Source organism: Triticum dicoccoides, chromosome 7A, assembly GCF_002162155.2.
Source record: "Triticum dicoccoides isolate Atlit2015 ecotype Zavitan chromosome 7A, WEW_v2.0, whole genome shotgun sequence".
In the NCBI taxonomy this organism is placed as follows: domain Eukaryota; kingdom Viridiplantae; phylum Streptophyta; class Magnoliopsida; order Poales; family Poaceae; genus Triticum; species Triticum dicoccoides.
The window spans coordinates 247613128-247618762 of record NC_041392.1 but is presented as its reverse complement, the minus strand read 5'-3'; positions in this window follow the sequence as shown (position 1 = coordinate 247618762).

Here is a 5635-nt window from a genome sequence, read left to right as displayed (position 1 = left end):
GTTCCCGGTGGGGGTGGATGAACAGGCCCCCGTGGTGTTGCATCTGGATGAACATGACCCCGATCGATCGAGCCGGTTGGGACTGGATGAACAGGACCCCGTGGAGGGCTGGATGAACAGGACCACCCCGTGGAGGGTAGGATGAACAGTAGACGGTGGAGGGCAGGATGAACAGTAGCCTGTGGAGGGGTGCTTGAAAAGGAGCCCGTGGAGAGGGCTGGTTGAACAGTAGCGGGTGGAGTAGCGCGTGGTGGATGCTGGATGAATAGGAGCCCGTGGATGAACAATCATAGGTGGAGGCTGGAGGAGGTCGACGGTGGATGAACAGTAGATCGTGGACACTGGAGGGGGTCGACAGTGGAGATGAACAGTATCTCGTGGAGTCCCGTTTTGCGGTACGCCACACCCCTCCCGATGAACATGACCCCCGTTTCGACCGTAGCGTTCCAACACAAGTCTGTTTCGTCCGTTTTGCGGTACGCCACACCCCTCCTGATCAACAGGACCCCCATTCCGACCGTAGGAGGTCCGTTTCCTCCGTTTTGCGGTACGCCAGTCCCCTCCCGATGAACAGGATCCTGTTTCGAATGTGGCCGGTCGAACAAAAGGCCGTTTCCTCTGTTTTGCGGTACGCCAGGCCTCGTTTCCATTGCCTGTTCCGTCCAAGCCCTCCCGATGAACACGACCACGCATTCCGTTACCTCCCCATGAACACGACGCATTCCGTTGCCTCCCCATGAACATGACGCATTCCGTTGCCTCCCCATGAACACGACGACGACGCTATTTCTTTGTTCCGACCCAACCATGTACACGAGCCCTGGCCGTACGTATGCGCGAGTAGGCATTCGAGACCCCGCCCGTATGTACACATACGTGGCCGTATTTTATTTCTTGCACCTTGGCCGCCTCTACTACGACATGTGCGCACCTCTACATCCACCAGTATATATGTACGTACACGTTCACGACCAGAATGACAACGCTACATACACTTCGACCAGGTGGGTCCCGACTGTCAGGCACTTCCTTGCGTGCGAAGATGTAGCTGGTGGGTCCCAGCAGTCAGGGGGCGAAATACGGTGGCCCGTCCGGTGGGTCCCCGCTGTTAGGTGGAGGAATAATTATTTTGCATGTAATAAGGAGGCACTTCCTTGCTACGGCCGTGGACCCAGCTGTCAGCCTCTCCATGTACAGTCCATGTCCGATGGAAGCCGTTCCTTGACCATGTTGACCATGCCGCGCCGAGAGCACAAGGGCGATGGACGATGGCGAGGCCTAGGAAGGGGATGACGCGGAGCCGGGGAAGACGCGGCAGTGGATGCCCATGCGTAGAGGAGTACGAGGGTTCACTAGTTTGCTGCGGTATGAGGCTGCCGTCGCCGCAGAATAATAGGTGGTGTGGGTGAGTAGAGGGATGGCCTGGCCAGCAGTGGGAGTAGTAGGGGGCGGTGAGGCCTGCACCGCATCACAGCCGGCCATGGGAGGCAGGAGCACGAGGCACGACCGGCGCTGGTTTGGGCGGCTGGAGCAAGAAGACCAGAGGTTGAAGAAGCACTACGGCCGTTGGATGGACATCGTACGGTCACTGGAGCTAGAATCATGCATATTGACTAAGTTGACAAAGCCCTCCGTCCCCGTCAACTTAGTAGGCCCACAAGTCAGCCTGCCACTATATTGGGTCCCAGCTAACAGGGGGAGTATTCATTTTTTTGTGCGTAATAAGGAGGCACTTCCTTGCATGCGAAGATATAGCTGGTGGGTCCGAGCTGTCAGCGGCGGTAACGTTTTTTTCACGAAATACAGAGGCCCTTTCGGTGGGTCCCTGATGTCAGGTGGAGGAATCATTATTTTGCGCCTAATACGGAGGCATTTCCTTGCGTGCGTCCGTGGACCCAGCTGTCAGCCTCTCCACGTAAAGTCCACTTCAGATGCATGTCGGTCGTTAACCACGTTGACCAGGCCGCGCCGAGAGCACCAGGGCGGTGGACGACGGTGAGGCCTAGGAAGGGAACGACACGGAGGCAGCGAAGACTCGGCAGTTGTTTCCCACGCGGAGGGGATTACGAGTGTACGAGGGTTTACTGGTTCGTCTGCCGTCGCCGGAGAATAACAGCAGGTGTGGGTGAGTAGAGGGATGGCTAGGCCAACGATGGGAGGACGGTGGGGCGGTGAGGCCTGCGCGGCAGCAGAGCCGGCCGCGGGGAGGAGGGAGCAGGCAGTCCCGCCGGCGCCTGTTTGAGCGGCTGGAGCAGGAAGAGCAGAGATTGAAGAAGCACGACGGTCGTTGGATGGCCATCCAACAGTCACTGCTTGTGCGTCAACCTTTTTTTAGGAAAACCTCAAATCTGTGGAAAACAGCATACAACCCATCTGCCATTATTTCTAATAATTTACAGTCCATTTGCTAATTATTAAGGTTTTTTTGGAGCCCATATTCTTTTTGTTAGCATTACAGCCCATAATGTGGCCACGGTTAAAAAATTATACGAAATTTTACATATTTCGGTGCGGTCAGAACTGTTTTTAATCCCGAAATTTCGACTCACATTCAAACTGATTTAAAAGTAAATGTATATCAATATAAAATCCAACAAATTCTCGATGCATAAAAATTAATGTAATTTCAAATCTCGAAATGAAAAAAAGATATTTGAAACTAATTGTCGGTTTGATGTGTTTTAAAAATGTACAGCCCACTTCTCATTACTGATGGGCCATTTTCTCGGCCAGCCGGATGAAAGCTCTCCTCGTCTTGAAAGACTTGCAGCCCAACAGGCCTGACAAAGCGACTTACTTGGCAAATCACAAAAAAACTGGGTTGTGGCCGTGGACCTAGGTGTCAGCCTCTCCACGTACAGTACACTTCCGATGGAATGTCGTTGACCACGTTGACCACGCCGCGCCGAGAGCACCAAGGCGGTGGACGACGGCGAGGCCTAGGAAGGGGACGACGTGGAGCCGGGGAAGACGCGGCAGTGGATGCCCACGCGGAGAGGAGTATGAGGGTTCACTAGTTTGACTGCGGTGTGAGGCTGCCGTCGCCGCAGGGCTTGGCTAGCGGTGGGAGTAGTAGGGGGCGATGAGGCCTCATCGGCAGCACAGCCAGCCACTAGAAGCAGGAGCAGGCGGTCTCCCCGGCGCTGGTTTGGGCGGCTGGTGCAAGAAGAGCAGCGATCGAAGAAGCAGCAGGACCGTTCGATTCAAATCCAATGTTGACTAAGTTGACAAGCCCTACATACGCGTCATCTTAGTAGGCCCACAGGTCAGCCTCCCAACCGGTGTGCCCCAGATGTCAGTGGGAGGAATCATTTTTTTGCATAATAAGGAGGCAGTTGATTGCGTGCGGCCAGGCTAGCGGAGGGAGTAGGGTGGGCCGGGGAAGCCTGCGCGGCATCACAGCGGGCCACAAGAGGAGGGAGTAGGCAGTCCCGCCGGCGCTAGTTTAGGCGGCTGGAGCAGGAAGATCAGAGATTGAAGAAGCAGGTCGACCGTTGGATGGACATCCAACACTAACTGCTGCTAGAATCGTGTGTTCACTGAAAAAGCCTTGCGTAAACAAGTCAGCCTCCAAATCTGTGGCATGTACAGCCCATTTGCTATTATTTTTATAATTTTTACTCATTTTCTAATTCATATGGAATTTATTGCAGCCTGTTTTCCATTTTTAGAATTGTTGGTCATCTTTTGGTCAGTACCAGGGTCAAAAAATTAACTAAATATGTGGGAAATTTTGAAAATTCGCAAATTTTTGCTGGGGAACGAAATATTCTTAATCCAAAACTTTATAGCCATTCTAAAACAAATTAGTACTATGTGATGTTAAATCCAATGAAATACGTATAAGATATCAGTGAAGAACAAAAACAAAAAAAGAAACTTATATCCCATTTGCTATTAATTTTTTGGAATTTTCAACCCCTTTTGATATTACTTTTAACAGACATTGACCATACTCTTAAGCCAGGCCGGAATGCATCCCTCCTCGTCTTGAAAGATTTGCAGCCCGGTAATTCGGAGAAAACAAATAGGCCTAGCTTGGGTATTCTTCAAAAAGAAATACTGGGCTACCTATTTTCCCAAAGAACTGGTGCATGAGCATTTAGCTTTATTTATTTATTTATTTACTTATTTATGTTTAGGGGACCATGAGCATGTACCTGGGCCGGATTCATGTGAGAGCCTCCCTTCCAATTAATTATGGGCTTCTCTATTGGGCCTTCATCAATGGGCTGCATGTTATCAACAAGTGGAAAATGTGTTCCGAGTTTAAAAAAATGTGTTCCGTACGATAAATAGTATGCGCTACATACGGTACGGGGCACTAAAGGATCGAACCGTGCAACGACTTCCAAAACATTGTGTTTGTCGTTCTAACAACACATTTATTCAACCAACAGACGAAATATACTACTGATTATACATTGAAAACAGCAGCAGTTGCAACCAGGGCTGGGGGTGCAACAGAAGCAGTAAGCAGGGCAGAAGAGTGAAGACGCAGCTCTCTCTTCCAAACCAAACATCAGCCATCATTACAAAAGGGCTACCAAAAAAGAACAAGTGTATGCATCAAACTAAATAAAGATCCTACTACACCAAGTGTACGCATCTAACTAACTGGCTCAGTTAGACGTTACTATTTATTTGTTTTCGAAACGGAGGCAAAAGAATTGCCTCGTCGATTAATTAAGAAGAAGAGAATTGCCCGGTTAATCTACGGAAAACCAGGCTAAAACCAAAGACGTTACTATTTATTAAGCAGCAGTGGTGTCGCAGATGGAGAGGAGTGGGAAACTTCACTGGTTCGGGTGCACGGGAGCACAGTCGCGGTGCCGCCCACGAGAGACAGGAGCAAGAATAGAGGTTGAAGAAGGAGCACCGTTGTTGGATTAACATCCAACGGTCCAGCTGCTAGAATCATTTGTTGATTAAGTTCACAAAGTCGTGTGTACACGTCCGCTTAGTAGGCCCACAACTCAGTCACCAAATCTGACGGGTCCCAGCTGTCAACGGGATGAATATTTTTTCGCAAAACAAGGAGGCACTTCCTTCCGTACGAATATACAGCCGGTGGGTCCCAGCTGTCAGGTGGAGGAAACATTTTTTTTAGCTTAATAAGGAGGAACTTTCCTTGCGTGCGACCATGGACCTCGTGGGTCCCAGCCGTCAGGCTCTCCACGTAAAGTCCTCTTCCGATGACTCTTGTTTGTTGACCATGCCGCACCGAATGCAGCAAGGCGGTGGACGACGGCGAGGCCCCGGACGGGAATGACTCGGAGAAGGGAAAATGCGGCAGTGCAGTCACAGATTGAGAAGAGGAGAAGGGTTATAACTGGTTCTGTTGCGGCGTGGGGTTGTATTCTGTGGAGAATAACAGGAGGTGTTGAGGGGTGGAGGGATAGCCTGGCCGGCGGTGGGGTAGCGCTTCGCAGCGATGCATGCTAAGCAGAGCCGCTAGCCGCCGGAGGCCGGACCAGGCGGTCTCGTCGACACTGGAGGAAAAAGATGAGAGATTGAAGGTGCATGCCGGCCGTTGGATATAAATCCAATGGTTGTGGATGACACAATCATTTGTTGACCAAGTTGACAACGCCCTGCGTAGGCTTCGACCTATTGGCCCACATGTCAGCCTGCA